This window comes from Aegilops tauschii, chromosome 3 (genome assembly GCF_002575655.3).
Source record: "Aegilops tauschii subsp. strangulata cultivar AL8/78 chromosome 3, Aet v6.0, whole genome shotgun sequence".
Classification (NCBI taxonomy): Eukaryota; Viridiplantae; Streptophyta; class Magnoliopsida; order Poales; family Poaceae; genus Aegilops; species Aegilops tauschii.
The window spans coordinates 459,391,638-459,408,541 of NC_053037.3; positions in this window are offsets into that span (position 1 = coordinate 459,391,638).

Below are 16,904 nucleotides of genomic sequence, written 5' to 3' on the forward strand. Positions count from 1 at the left end.
CTAGGTTGTTTGCATGTTTCACCTTTGGTTTCTTGCACATTTATGTACTAGAAACAAAAAGTTAGCATGGAAAACAAACTGAGCAGTGAAAACATAAGAAAGATGGCACTACAACAAACCTGGGTATCATCTTCAGTAAATTCCTCTTCTTCTGCAGCTCTTTTTCTTTTACCATTAGGTTTTAGATCAGAACAACCTCCTTTGTTGTGCCCTGCCTTACCACAATGACCACAATGAATGATTGTTCCATGTCTACTCAATCTTGTGCTATCCTCAATTTCTTCTGGGGTCTGTCTCCTGTTCCTCTACCTCCTGCCTTTCTTTACTTTTACTGTTGGTGCCTGAACATCTATGTTATTGGTTTTCTTCCAGAACTTCTTGTCTCTCACAGTCCAAATGCTATGACCATATGCTTTGACATAGTATTTCATGATGTAGCAATCATCAACCATTGTCTCAGGCTTGATCCTCTCATGCCTTGCTGCAACAACTCCATGAGAACAGGGGATCCCTGTTAGCTGCCATCTTTTGCAAGTGCAGGTACATGTACCTAGCTCAACTTTATATGTGTGCTCATGGCCCATTACCTGAACGACCTTACTGCCAGAAGGGTAAGCAATACAAGTTTTTGCAAAGTCCACTGATTTCTTAAGTTTCTTTGCAATTTTAGAGCATAGGATCCATGTCCACTTGTCAATTGCCTCTTTCATTTTTATGTATATCCTATTCATTATCTGGCATCTTATCTTCTCAAACATTGTCAAAATTGGCATGTCCCTTGCATCAAGTATGTAGCTGGAAAAAATAAACCTATGTTAAGTAGGTTTGTCGATAAGGTATTAGGTGAAACTTATCGATAAGGTGTTGGTGAACCTTGTCGATAAAGTTGTAGGTGAACCTTGTCGATAAGGTGGTAGGTGAACCTTATCGATAAGGTGGTAGGTGAAGCACACAATCAAATAATGAAACTAGAAACAAACTTGAAACAAAGAATTAAACAAGGTCACATTTGTTGGAAGGAATTAAACAAGACAGAAGATACCTATTAAATACTAGAAACAAACTTGAAACAAAGAATTAACAAGACAGAAGATACCTATTAAATACTTCACATGTGTTATTCAATACAAGGTCACGTTTTGGAAATTCACTGAAATAGGCCTTCAACCAACACTCTTTAGGAATGTTTTTCAACCATTAATAACCTGCTGGGCAAGCCAATCTCAACTTCTCCATGTTTCTCTCAAAAAGATGTTCATTTCAAGATTTTGCACAAGCCCAAAGAAGATCCTTTAGAGTTTCACCTGGGAAAATTTTCCTGAAATTTTGGTACAAGTGTTTGACACGAAACCTATGTTCAGCATCTAGAAATAAACTTCTCACAGCATTTATTAATCCCTACCAAGTAAATGACATGTGAGAAAAATGGAGAAGTTGAGCAAACTGAAAATACAATGAAAGAAACAAGAAATGCCTTTTGCCTGTCACTCATAAGTGTATACTGCTTTGTGTTTTCAATTCCAAAATCATTTTTCAGCCAGCTATTGATACGTCTCCAATGTATCTATAATTTTTGATTGTTCCATGCTATTATATTATCATTCTTGGATGTTTTATAATCATTTTATAGTCATTTTATATCATTTTTTGGTACTACCCTGTTGACATAGTGCCAAGTGCCAGTTGCTGTTTTCTGCATGTTTTTTACATCGCAGGAAATTAATACCAAATGGAGTCCAAACACAGCTAAACTTCTTCGAGATTTTTTTGGACCAGAAGACATCAAGTGTGCCAAAGAAGCGCCTGGGGGTGCTCCGAGGGGAGCACAACCCACCAGGGCACGCAAGGAGGCCCAGGCGCGCCCTGGTGGGTTGTGCCCACCTCGGGTGCCCCTTGAACCGACTCTTTGCTCTATAAACACCCCAATATTCCAGAAACCCTAGGGGAGTCGATGAAAATCAATTCCAGCCGCCGCAGAGTCCAGAACCACCAGATCCAATCTAGACACCATCACGGAGGGGTTCACCACTTCCATTGGTGCCTCTCCGATGATGCGTGAGTAGTTCTTTGTAGACATACGGGTCCGTAATTAGTAGCTAGATGGCTTCCTCTCTCTCTTTTGATTATCAATACAATGGTCTCTTGGTGATCCATATGATGTAACTCTTTTTGCGGTGTGTTTGTTGGGATCCGATGAACTTTGAGTTTATGATCAGATCTATCTTTTTATCCATGGAAGTTATTTGAGTCTTCTTTGATCTCTTATATGCATGATTTCTTATAGCCTCGTATTTCTTCTCTGATATTTGCGTTTTGTTTGGCCAACTTGATCTATTTATCTTGCAATGGGAAGAGGTGCTTTGTAGTGGGTTCGATCTTACGGTGCTTGATCCCAGTGACAGAAGGGGAACCGACACGTATGTATCGTTGCTACTAAGGATAAAATGATGGGGTATATTTATACATAAATAGAGCTTGTCTACATCATGTCATCGTTCTTATTGCATTACTCTGTTTCTCCATGAACTTAATACACTAGATGCATGCTAGATAGCGGTCGATGTGTGGAGTAATAGTAGTAGATGCAGGCAGGAGTCGGTCTACTAATCTTGGACGTGCTGCCTATATAATGATCATTGCTTGGATATCGTCATGATTATTTGAAGTTCTATCAATTGCCCAACAGTAATTTGTTTACCCACCGTTTGCTATTTTTCTCGAGAGAAGCCACTAGTGAAACCTACGACCCCCGGGTCTCTTTCTCATATTATTTGCCTTTGCGATCTAATCATTTGCCTTTTATTTTTATATCTATTAAACCAAAAATACAAAAATACCTTGTTGCACTTTATTTTATTTGGCGTTCGATCTATCAATATTTACAACTCCCTCATGTCTGTTTGCCTATCTTAGGCGCCGCTACCCGAAAGGTATTGACAACCCTTTTTTCACGTCGGGTTGCGATTTGTTATTTGTGTGCAGGGGTTTTTTACGTTGTGTTGCTTGGTTCTCCTATTGGTTCGATAACCTTGGTTTGATCACTGAGGGAAATACCTACCGCTGCTGTGCTGCATCATCCCTTCCTCTTTGGGGAAATACCGACGTAGCTTCAAGCCGCATCAAAAGGAATTTCTTGCGCCGTTGCCGGGGAGGATCTTCAACATATACAGGTTCCTAATCACAAATCTCATCTCCTCGCAATTTACAATATTTGCCATTTACCTCTCATTTTCCTCTCCCCCACTTCACAAAAAATTGCCGTTTTATTCGCCCTCTTCTTCGTTCGTCGTTTTCTTGCTAGACCTATTTTTGCTTGTGTTCTAGGTTGCGAAGTCATGATGCCTCAAATAAGATATTATGATGTTCCTTATCTCAATATTTTGCTTGAAATTGAGAAAAGTACTAAGGAATATATGACTACACAATTTCAGCATAATAAGTATTTTACCGAAGAACTCAAGGAGCACCCCATTGTGCTTGATGCTATAACAAAACAACTTGATGATATTAGTAAAGAAGTTTGCAATCTCCAATCTATGTATGCTTTTGCTGAAAGTTTGCTAGGAAAAATATCCGATGCACAAGCTACCTTAGTAAATCAAATGGCTGCTAAACCAACCTCGTTAGAAGATTAAAATGATGAAAATCTTAAAGTGATTGGTGTTTCTTCTATTGATTCCTTGTTTAGTAAAGTTAAGATTGATGAAAAAGGGACTGGAGAAGAGTCAACTATAGTTAGAAGGCGTCTCGATAATTTGGAGGGTGAAAATCTTGTTGAGAAAATTGATTAAAGTGGGTTTGAAGAGGTCAAGACTTTAACTAGTGATGTGCCCACTCTTTTGGATTACAAAGACTTTAATTATCATAGTTGTTCTTTGATTTATTGTATTTCTTTGTTTCAATCCATGATAAATTCACCCCATGCTTATGAACAAAATAAAGCTTTTACTAAACATATTGTTGATGCTATGATGAAAGCTTTTGAAGAGAAGTTGGAATTAGAATTTTCAATTCCTAGAAAATTACATGATGAATGGGAACCTACTATCAAAGTCAAAATTAAAAATTATGAGTGTTTTGCTTTGTGTGACTTGGGTGCTAGTGTTTCTACAATTCCGAAATCTTTATGTGACGTGCTTGGTCTTACCAATATTGAAGAATGTTCTTTAAATTTGCATTTGGCGGATTCTACTATTAAAAAGCCTATGGGAAGAATTAATGATGTTCTTATTCTTGCAAATAGGAATTATGTGCCCATAGATTTTATTGTTCTTGATATTGATTGTAATCCGTCTTGTCCAATTATTCTTGGTAGACCTTTTTTACGCACTATCAGTGCCGTGATTAATATGAAAGAACGCAATATTAAGTTTCCATTTCCACTAATGAAGAGAATGGAACACTTCCCTAGAACAAGAATTAGGCCACCATATGAATCAATCATGAGGGCAACTTATGGATCTCGAAACAAGGATGACAAAACTTAGATCCTTGCTTTATCCCTAGCTAGGGGCGTAAAACTATAGTGCTTGTTGGGAGGCAACCCAATGAATAAAATTTTATTTTTGCTTTTTTCTGTGCTTGAGTGTTAGCACAATTATGCTACTGTTATGATTTTGTTTTTTGTGTTTTAATTAGTGTTTGTACCAAGCATAGCCTTTAGGATCTTCTTGGGTGATAGTTGTTTGATCTTGCTGAATAACAAAAACTTTCGCGCTCACGAAAACAATTCTCATTTTTACCAGAAGAGTGTTTTTGAGTTGATTCTTTTTGCAGAAGATTAAAATACAAATTTATCACGTGGTCCTAATTTTTTCAATTTTTTTGGAGTTGCAGAAGTATTCAAAATATCCAGATTACTACAGACTGTTCTGTTTTTGACAGATTCTGTTCTTTGTGTTGTGTGCTTATTTTGAAGATTCTATGGTTTTCTTTGATGAGTTTTTGCCATAGAAAAGTTGGAATACAGTAGATATAATGCAAGAATAAAATATGAATTGGTTTTATACAGAACTTATAGTAGTGATTTGCTTTCTTATACTAACGGATCTCACGAAGGTTTTGTTTGAGTTTTGTGTGATTGAAGTTTTCAAGTTTTGGGTTATCTTACGATGGATGAAGGAATAAGGAGTAAGAAGAGCCTAAGCTTGGGAATTCCCATGGCACCCCAAGTTATTATCCAAAGAGAAGCAAGCAACTAAGCTTGGGGATGCCCCGAGTGGCATCCCTCTTTCTTCTAACGACCATCGGTATTTTACTCGAAGCTATATTTTTATTCGCCACATACTATGAGTTTTGCTTGGATCTCTCTGTAGCATCAAGTTTACATGGCAACAAAATAACAGCAGACAAAGACTTAGAGAAATCACTGTCCCTGAAATCAGAAACATTACGGAGCCTAGTTTGCATGCTTGTGCTAGTCACCACAGAGATCACAAAAATACATGGTATATACCACTGGAAAGATGGCATGGCATACAACAAAACACCTGTAGAGCTCATGCCCATAAGATGCACAGATTAAAAGATACAAAAATGACAAATCTCCAAGTTCTGTTAAGAACCAGCAGATAACAGCAACTAGCCCTCTTGCAACAGAGATTTGGGCATCAAGATGACCTCTAATGAACATGGTGCAACTGAACAAAATGTAGAGCATCACGAGACGAACAATTTGACATATTACACGCACGAAACGGAGCTATATGCAGAGAGTTATGCACTGTTGAACATGGGCACTTATGGTAAAAATTCGAGGACTTAAGAATTTTCGGGTGTGAGGAAAAAGTCAACCTAGGCGATCTCCGATCGGATCTGGCACGGTTCCTCGCCGTGAATGGCGCCGGAGACGGAGGGAGGAGGCCCGGCGGTCGGAGGGGTGGCCGGAGGAGGCGCGGGCGACGACGGCCAGGCCGGGCGGCGGCGGCGCCGTGCAGTGGCGACGGCCGGAGGCGACGCGACGGGGCACTGGTGCGGCGACGGCGAGCGTGGGCGGCGACAAGCGGCGCCGGCCGGCGGGCGGCGGGGAGCCGCGGCGGCGCCCGGGCTCGCGGGGGAGGGCACGGGCAGGCGGCGCGGGCAGGCGGGCGGCGTACGGGCCGGCGGGCCCGCGGCGGACCGGGCGGGCCGGCGCGGTGGAGGCCGCTGGGTGCTGACGTGGCGGCGGCGGGTTTGCGTCCGGCCGGTACGGACACGTCCGGCACGGCGCGAGGGGATTTTCTAGGGTTTCGTTTGCGTTTGTATACGGGAGGTCTCACATATTTATAGGTAGAGGGAGCTAGGAGGCTCCAAATGAGGTGCGGTTTTCGCCCACACGATCGTGATCGAACGACCTACAGCATGGAAGAGAGTTTGGTGGGTTTTGGGCTGGTTTTTGAGGGGGTTTTGCTGCAACACACAAATGGACTTTGCGGATGCCCGGTTAACCGTTGGAGTACCAAACGACCTCCAAATGGAACGAAACTTGACCGGTGGACTCCCGGTGGTATACTAGGGCCACTTGACAAGCCTCGGTCCATTCCGAGAACGTTTTACACCTGCACACGAAAGAAAACAAGAGGGGTGCGCCGGAGGAGATGGGAGCGCCGGATTGCAAAACGGACAACGGGGAAAATGCTCGGATGCAAGAGACGAACAAGTATGCAAATGCAATGCACATGATGACATGATATGAAATGCATGACATGAACAAAAAGCAAAACGAAAGTCAAAACCCGACCACGAAGGGAATATCATAGCACATAGCCGAAATGGCAAGAGTCAGAGTTACAAATATGGAAAGTTACATGCGGGGTGTTACACAAATCTACAGTCACTGGCTGCTACCTCTTGAGCACTGCGTTGGTTTTCCCTTGAAGAGGAAAGGGTGATGCAGCAAAGTAGCGTAAGTATTTCTGTCGTGGAATTGTCACGGCAGATGTCCTCAAGCTAGGACTTAGTCGTGGAGCCATCGCCGCTAGGAAGCTTGAAGGGGTTAACGGGACAAGGAACACGAGGGTTTATACTGGTTCGGCCCCTTACGGTGAAGGTAAAAGCCTACGTCCAGTTGAGGAGGTGTTGATTAAGGTTTCGATGACCAGGGAGCTTAACTGCTATGCCTGGCTCTCGATGAGATCTCTCTTACCCCTAAACCGCTGCCGGGTCGTCCCTTTATATAGGGAGGTTGACGCCCAGCAGCTCTCAGAGTCCCGGCCGGCTCATAAGAGTGTCCGGCTCGGACTCTCAACTATTCTTGCCTTACGCTACAAGTTCTACCATAATAGCGGTTGTAACTACGGGCCTTAAGCCATCTCCGGGTCTTAAGCCCATCTTCGGCCCGCCGTCTTCAAGCTTGGCGCCGGGCTTCAGGTGATGACCCTTATGAGTAACCCGGCCCCACCGGGCGGGTGACTCTAAGGGTTATATCCTCAACATTAGGCCCCAGATTGATTTGAGCCGGCTCATGTCAATCTTCAATCCTTTCGACAAAAAAATCCGGCTTACGTTTGTGTGAAGGCCATAACCCGGCGTGACGTCATCCTCTGATTTCCGGGTAATCCGCCGTGATGTCATCTTCCATTAAGTCCATTTTTTACTCCACCATATCCGCAACGGATCTTATCTTTACTGCCATCCCGAAAATCGAGGCGTTTTATGGTGAGATAACCGCGCCGTGGTCTCCTCGTTTCTCGCGCCCACTTATGAGTCTGGCCTTATAAATAGCCCGACCCTCGGGTCTTTCCCATTCTCCTCCTTCTGTCGTCCTCTTCCTCTCGCTACTCTTGTGCTGCTCGAGCTCCGTCGCCGCCGCCGCCGCAGCAGAGCTCCGTGTTCTCGTCGACCTTGGCCGCTGCATCACCCTGAACCGTCCAGAAAACCGCGGCGAACCCTCGCAGGACACCTGCATCTGTAAGTTCCTTCCTCTTCGTAGAATAGATCTGCATTAAGCTCCTGCCGTTCTTCCCGTGTTCTTCGCCGTTCGTCATGAACTCTTCATAGATTTCACCACCACCGCCCTTTCTTGATCTTAAGATAGTACAAAACCAACGCGGTAGCTGTTTGGCACCCATTTCAAATGTAAAATAGATCTCTTTTCACTGCATGAAAGCTCCGTTCGAACCCAAGAACTTCCTTTGCGTCTGTTTTAGGTCTAGAAATTTCCTTTTAGCCGACCGTTTTGATCCAAATTAATTACTTCGATGTGTGAAACCTGTTTTTACCACACTTAGTAGAAAACTGCACCCGCTGAATCATGGCGGTTTACATTTCCGCCTTAAAGAAGCCACGCACTATTAAAACTTTCCGGCTTAAAGAAGCCACGCGCCATAAAATTTTCCGGCTCATTTACAACAATGCTGTAGACGATTGAATTACTCTCAATTCCTCCAGCGGCTTAGATAACCCGATGCACTCACATATATGTCATTAGGCCCCTCCATAAGCCGCCACTTTAAACATTGAACTGTAAATTTCCTCCGGCTTATAATTAAACCGGACATTTCCTTTTATCATAGGCTTCCGACTTTCACCATGCCTCCCAAAGCTCCCAAAGCACCCATCACATGCAATTGGATGAGGTCCAACGTCACCGACGAGACCTTAGCAGATTTCATGAAATCGGGTTACCTGCCCAAGAAGGACGTCATGTCCTACTGTGCCCCTGACCCGTCAGAGGAGAGACCACAGCCAAAGGACAGGGAGGTAGTGATTTTTGCGGATCACATGAGCCGGGGCTTCGCACCGCCCGACTCAAAGTTCTTCAGAGATGTACTGAATTTCTTTGACTTGCAGCCACAAGATATAGGACCCAATTCGGTGTCAAACATATGCAACTTCCAAGTGTTCTGCGAGGTCTACCTTGGAGAGGAGCCCAGCCTTCTGCTCTTTAGAGAGCTGTTCTATTTGAACCGCCAGAACGAGTGCGCCAACGGGCCGAGCTTAGAACTTGGTGGAATCTCCATTCAGCGACGGAGAGACTGCCTTTTTCCTTACGCCGAGCCGCCAAGCCACCCCAAGGACTGGAACCAGACGTGGTTCTACTGCCAAGACACATCGCCGGCCGATGAGAGCTCGCTGCCCGGCTTTCGCCCTTCGCGTCTGGAACCAACTCACCCTCTATCAGACAAGTTAACTCAGGCGGAGCGCCAACCTCTGATCCCCACCATCAACAAAATCAAGGCTCTCCTGGGAAATGGCCTTAATGGCATTGATCTGGTCCGAGTCTGGATCTCGTGGCGGGTGATCCCCTTAAGCCGCCGCCCCGGCTTAATGTGTGAGTACACGGGCCGGAAAGATGACCCCCTGAGACACAGCCGCAACGATCTTCCTGAAGATGTTGCTGATGACATGACCAAGGCTCTCTTGAACGAGAGCTTGGCAGACTGCGGGAGGACCAGCTTAAGCCCCTTCTGCAAGACCAACCCGGCCCCGGTGGTAAGCCGCTGATCTGAACATCTTATTTTCTTCTGTAAATAACTTTCATCCGAACCTTAAGAAATCGTCATTGTATTTTTCAGGCTGATGACAAATTCTGGAAGGTCAAATACGACCATGAGGCGGCCAAGAAGGCCAGGAAGGCGAAGAAAGCCGCCAAGAGAGCCGCTCCCCGCAAGAAGGGAAGTAGGCCTACTGCTTCAGAGCTGCTGCAACTAAGTGACAGCTCCGAGTCAGAGGTAACCCCTGAACCTGTAAGCTCTTGTTGTATGTCTTGTTTATTTCTGTCCACCTTATCAATACCGTTCATCAACAGGATGACATCGGAGCAAGTAACCCGGTGGTTGAAGAGGTAATGACACTTTCCTCCGACTCGAAGCCCTTGCCAAGGCTGAAAGTCCGAAGGGTAACCCGGAAAGTAAGATTTTCACATCCTTTAGCTTATCAAGATCCTCAATTTCTTTTGAAGCAACAGATTCATGAGAACCGGCGGCACACCCGGACCAACAAGGATGCTGACCTCTCCTCCGGCTTACCTGAGGCATCAAGGAAGCGCCGAACCGAGGTTATTTCCAACTTATATCCTTTTCATCCTCTGGCGGGTGTTATACGTGAACCTCTCAATTCTTATGATTCAAATTATCAGGAAACGTCTCCTTCCTCTGGTGACTCGATGCAGCCAAATCTGCCGGCTTTCAAGACCGTACCCGGGTAATGATGATCATCTCTTGCTGTGCTTTATCTTTACTCATACTTTTGTACTAATCTTTTTGTCTTTTCAGTGCCCAGGCAAAGCTCAACAAGAGGGCGAAAAAGAACAAGCCGGTCGAACAGCCAGACTTGCCTGAACCGGAGGGTGCAGCTCAAGAACCGCCAGTTGCCTCTGCTCCTGCAGCCGCCGCCCCAACCGACAAGCCAATCGCAGAAACTTCTGCTAACCCGGAGACCTCCAGCCTGGCTCAACCGGCCGATGACCCGGACGTGGTAATCACCCGGACGGAGTTTGTTGAGCCGGGGAGACCCACTGCGCTGGCCAAGTGCCCGCCAAGGAAGAGCTGCTAGAGCGCCGCCGGACCAATCTAGACCTCACCGACTATGCCAATCTGAGCATCGGAGAGATCGTCTCCGGCTATGTCAGTCAGGTGCACAAGAGCCGGGATTTAGAGATCGACATGGTGAATCAGATTCAGCAGAAGTCTGAGGTACCACTCTTCTTGCTTACTGCATAGTTATCTTGTTATCTTTACCATACTTTAGCTTCCAAGTCTACTACTTATGATAGAATATGTTGTAGACTTATCTTCCGGCTTACTCGCATGAACCAGTAATCTGTAAATAAAAACGTTCGATATGCATTAGCCCCCAAGTGCCAAGTGTCTTTGCTTGGAAAGTGCTTGGGACTTTAAAATTTCATAATAACTGTTCATCCTATAACCCGGAAATGATGCAGGCTGCTTGCAAGAAGTTTGAAGCTGACATCTCCGATCTGAAGACCCGCTTGAGGACGCAAGAAACTGAGACCCGGAAGGCCAACGCCAAATTTGTGTCCAGTATAACTGCTCAAGAAAAGCTGAAAAAGGATTTTGAAGTTGAACGGAAAGCTTGGGCCGAAGAGAAGGCTACTCTGGTGAGCCGGGCTGAACAGGCGGAGAAGGCTCTGACAGAGAAAACCGCCGAACTCTCCGGCTTAAAGCGCCACGTGTCCCAGATGGTTGCCGCAATCTTCGGTAAGTCATTCCACCGACTCTCGTCCAGTTTACAGTCTTTATGTCTCATAATCCATCATTGCCAGCGGCTTACCTTACTCTGTTAAACAGGTCCCAGAAGCGCCAACCTCAACCAAAGTGTGGTGACCAACCTGAAGGCCGTGTACACCCTGGTGGAGCAACTCTACACCGGGTCACAGCGCGCCTTGGCCGTGGTGGCCCTATCCAATGAGGTGCCGACTCACCTGGCGGAAGTTCTTCGCCGGCTTGCCGTTCTTCCTCAGCGTGTCCAAGAGCTGCGACGGGCCTCCGCAAGAGCCGGAGCCATAGCTGCTCTGAGCCGGGCCAAGGCGTTCCTTCCAGAATTAGACCCGGCGAACATTGCCCTTGGCTATCCCAGCTTGAAGGAAGACGGCACCCCCTTCGACCAAAGGGACTTTGCAGCCTGCGTGAAGATCGTACGCCCGGTGGCCACTCTGATTGGAAATGATACGGTCTGACCAAGTACCAGTCGGGTTACGATGCCGAGAATCAGAGGATCCCCACTCCGCGTTACGAAGCCATCAGCTTAGTCCCGCCGACTCGTAAGCACACCTTTGCCCTGGAAATTGACCCGGCCAGGTTAATTGACGAGGACGCTCAATTTGAAGCTCTGAGCGGCATTGACTGGAAATCGTCAACTTTCCAGGTCTTGGGAACAGCCGGAGGAGCGGAGAGGGATGAGCCGGAAACTTCAACCCAGCAAGCGTCTTAACTCTGTAGGCGGTTTATTTGAAACAATGCTTCACCCTTTTGGACTCGATGAGTCTTGTAATAGAATACGATCAACACTTTAACTTTACTGTGCCATCGTACACGTGTTGAATGCTGAATTCTATGAAAGTTGTTTCCTTATGTTCCTCCGGGTCATAAATGATCATTCATGTTCCTTAAGCTCAAATAGTTATCTTTTACTATCCTGCATAGAAAGACAAATCACAAGTCTCTAGGCGGCTTACCGCACTGAGAATCATAGCTTATACACATAACCCGGAATATGAATCATAAAAGACTGGGCCTCAATTATGTCCTTGACATAGTCGTAACAACACACTTACCGGCTTTTAAGCACACGTCCGGCTTATATAACCCGGGTAATAAGGTTGGTACCTCAATCCCGGTTTACCAGTCTTAACAACGCCGTTGTGTTCGACTAGTACTGTGAATCAAAGTTAAGCCGGCAAAATGAGACCCGCCGAGCACACTTGAAATAATCAGAAGAACTCGCTATAAATCAGAAAAACTTAGGGGCTTCCGGTTCGAATACGACCAGAGACCCGTCCCAAAGGGGTTATGCTAGGATTCGAATGCGATCATATAGCCCCCCGTGGGTGTGGCGATGCCAATCAAGAGGGTACCGATAGCTATGTTCTCTTTGGTTCGAATACGACCCATGTTTGAACAGGAAGCCCCCAAATGACTTTAAGAATTGTTTAACGACGCTGATTCGAATACGATCCACGTTGGTTCCCAAAGGGGGTTGAACTATGATTCAAATATGACCAAAGAAAACTCCCCAATGAGCTCGGCACTTTGCCAATCAAATGGGTATCGGCAGCTATGTTCTCTTTGGTTCGAATACGACCTATGTTTGAACAGGAAGCCCCCAAGTGACCTTATTGCATACGGCTAGATTCGAATACGATCATAAGCCGGATCCTCCTTCAAGTTATCATGTGATCTTGCAATGAAAACAACACGTTCACATTTGGAGGAGAAAAAAGGACAGAGGTCCTGCTTTATTGCTTATCATAATATATAAATGGCTTACAGAAATATGTACATTATGAGAGCCGGTGGCTCAAGTGTAGTAAGGCCGAAGCTGAGCTATGTTCCACGGCCGACGGGTCTCTTCCTCCGACTTACGTGAATCTTTGTGCTCCCGAATGTCAATGAGGTAATATGACCCGTTGTGCAAATTCTTGCTGACCACAAAGGGACCTTCCCAAGGCGGGGATAGCTTGTGCGCATCTGTTTGATCTTGGATGAGCCGGAGCACCAGATCGCCTTCCTAGAAGACCCGGGATTTAACCCGGCGACTATGATAACGGCGCAGGTCTTGTTGGTAAATCGCTGAGCGAGCTGCTGCCACATCACGCTGTTCGTCCAACAAGTCAAGAGCAACTTGGCGCGCCTGTTCATTATCCGCTTCCACATAAGCCGCCACTCGAGGTGAGTCATGACGGATGTCACTGGGGAGAACTGCTTCCGCTCCATAAACCAAGAAGAAAGGCGTGAAACCTGTAGACCTGTTAGGAGTAGTGTTGATGCTCCACAACACGGAGGGTAACTCCTCCACCCAGCAACCCGGCGTCCGTTGTAAAGGGACCAAAAGCCGGGGCTTGATGCCTTTCAGAATCTCCTGATTAGCTCTCTCAGCTTGACCATTGGATTGAGGATGAGCCACTGATGAAACATCAAGTCGAATATGCTCTCGTTGACAAAACTCCTCCATGGCGCCTTTGGATAGATTGGTACCATTGTCAGTTATAATGCTGTGCGGAAAGCCAAAGTGAAAGATCACCTTTTTCGTAAACTGAACCGTCGTGGCTGCGTCACACTTGCTAACTGGCTCTGCTTCAACCCACTTTGTAAATTTGTCAACTGCCACCAAGAGGTGGGTCTTCTTATCCTTGGACCTTTTAAAAGGCCCAACCATATCAAGCCCCCAGACCGCAAAGGGCCAAGTAATTGGGATCATCCTCAGCTCCTGAGCCGGCACATGAGCCCATCGCGAGAACCTTTGGCAACCATCACATTTACTGACCAAGTCCTCCGCATCAGCATGAGCCGTCAGCCAATAAAAACTATGACGAAAAGCCTTGGCCACAAGAGACTTTGAGCCAGCGTGATGGCCACAATCCCCTTCATGAATCTCACGCAAGATGTCTTGACCTTCCTCAGGGGAGACACATCGCTGGAACGCTCCCGTAACACTGCGGCGATGCAACTCACCATTGATAACAACCATTGACTTAGACCGCCGGGTTATTTGTCTGGCCAAAGTTTCGTCCTTGGGCAAATCTCCCCGGGTCATGTAAGCCAGATAGGGCACTGTCCAGTCCGGGATGATGCGGAGAGCCGCCACCAGTCATGCCTCCGGGTCAGGGACAGCCAAGTCTTCCTCTGTGGGCAACTTAACAGAAGGTTATGCAGGACGTCCAGGAAAGTATTAGGCGGCACCGGTTTTCGCTGAGAGCCCGGCCGGCTTAAAGCATCAGCCGCCTCGTTCTTCCTGCGATCGATGTGCTCTACTTGGTAACCCTGAAAGTGCCCAGCAATGGCATCAACTTCACGGCGATAAGCCGCCATGAGAGGGTCCTTGGAGTCCCACTTTCCTGATACTTGCTGAGCCACCAAGTCTGAGTCGCCGAAGCACCTTACCTGGCTCAAGCTCATCTCCTTAGCCATCCGAAGACCGTGGAGCAAGGCCTCGTACTCAGCTGCATTGTTGGTGCAAGGAAACATCAATTGTAGCACATAATGGAACTTGTCACCTTTAGGGGAAGCCAATACGACTCCAGCCCCCGAGCCCTCCAATTGCCTGGACCCATCGAAGTGAATAGTCCAATATGTGTTATCCGGCTTTTGTTCGGGCACTTGTAGCTCTGTCCAATCATTGATGAAATCCACCAAGGCCTGAGATTTAACAGCAGTGCGTGGCACGTATTTCAGACCATGAGGTCCGAGCTCTATAGCCCACTTAGCCACTCTCCCCGTGGCCTCTCTGTTTTGAATGATATCTCCAAGGGGGGCAGAACTGACCACAGTGATGGGGTGACCCTGGAAATAATGCTTAAGTTTCTGGCTTGCCATGAACACACCATAAACAAGCTTCTGCCAATGCGGATACCGCTGCTTGGACTCAATGAGTACTTCGCTGACATAATAAATCGGCCGCTGAACCGGATGCTCCTTACCCTCTTCCTTGCGCTCCACCACCACGGCCACACTGACGGCTCGTGTGTTAGCAGCCACATACAGCAATAAAGGCACCTTGTCAACCGGAGCAACAAGGACTGGGGGCTCGGCCAGCTGTCTCTTCAAATCCTCAAAAGCAGTATTAGCTGCATCATTCCAGACAAAGTCATCAGTTTTCTTCATCAACTGATATAACGGCATGGCCTTCTCCCCCAAACGGCTTATAAAACGGCTTAAAGCAGCGATACGACCCGCCAAGCGCTGGACGTCGTTTATACACGCCGGCTTAGCCAGGGAGGTGATGGCTTTGATCTTCTCCGGGTTAGCTTCAATGCCTCTATTAGAAACTAAGAAACCCAAGAGCTTGCTGCAGGAACACCAAAAACACACTTGGCCGGGTTAAGCATCATCTTGTAAACCGGGAGGTTATCAAAGGTTTCCCTCAGATCATCTATCAAAGTTTCCTCCTTCCTGGATTTAACCACAATGTCATCCACATAAGCATGAACATTGCGCCCAATCTGGTTATGAAGACAGTTCTGCACGCAACGCTGATAAGTCGCCTGTGCACTCTTGAGTCCGAAGGGCATAGCACATAGCAGAAGGCTCCAAAGGGAGTGATGAACGCCGTCTTCTCCTGGTCTTTAACTGCCATTTTAATCTGATGATATCCGGAATAAGCATCCAAGAAGCTTAAGCGCTCACAACCCGCCGTAGCATCAATGATTTGATCAATACGGGGAAGGGCAAAAGGATCAGCCGGACACGCCTTGTTTAAGTCCGTGTAGTCCACACACATCCGCCAGGTGCCGTTCTTCTTGAGCATGAGCACCGGGTTAGCTAACCACTCTGGGTGAAAGACTTCAACAATAAACCCGGCCGCCAAGAGCCGGGCCACCTCTTCACCAATAGCTTTCCGCCTCTCTTCATTAAACCGCCGAAGGAATTGCCTGACCGGCTTAAATTTCGGATCAACATTGAGAGTGTGCTCAGCGAGTTCTCTAGGTACACCTGGCATGTCAGAAGGTTTCCATGCAAAAATGTCCCTATTCTCACGGATGATCTCGATGAGCGCGCCTTCCTATTTTGGATCCAGATTGGCACTGATGCTAAACTGCTGAGATGAATCACCTGGAACGAAACCAACAAGTTTAGTCTCATCAGCCGACTTAAATTTCATTGCCGGCTCATGCTCTGTAGTCGGCTTTTTCAGAGAGGTCATATCTGTTGGGTCAACATTGTCCTTGTAGAATTTTAACTCCTCTGTTGCACAAACAGATTCTGCATAAGCTGCATCGCCTTCCTCACACTCCAAGGCCACCTTCCGGCTGCCATGAACCGTAATGGTCCCATTGAGACCCGGCATTTTGAGCTGCAAATACACGTAACACGGCCGTGCCATGAACTTGGCGTAAGCCGGCCGCCCGAATATGGCATGATACGGGCTTCTTATCTTGACCACCTCAAAGGTCAATTTTTCCACCCTGTAGTTGTGCTCGTCTCCAAAGGCCACTTCCAACTCGATTTTGCCGACTGGATAAGCCGACTTACCAGGTACTACACCATGGAAAATAGTGTTTGACTAGCTGAGGTTCTTATCAATCAACCCCATACGACGGAAAGTCTCATAATAGAGGATGTTGATGCTACTGCCTCCATCCATGAGCACCTTAGTGAACTTATATCCTCCCACCTGAGGAGCCACCACCAAGGCCAAGTGACCCGGATTATCCACCCGGGGAGGGTGATCCTCCCTACTCCACACTATAGGCTGCTCAGACCACCGTAAGTAGCGCGGAACCGCCGGCTCAACAGCATTCACAGCCC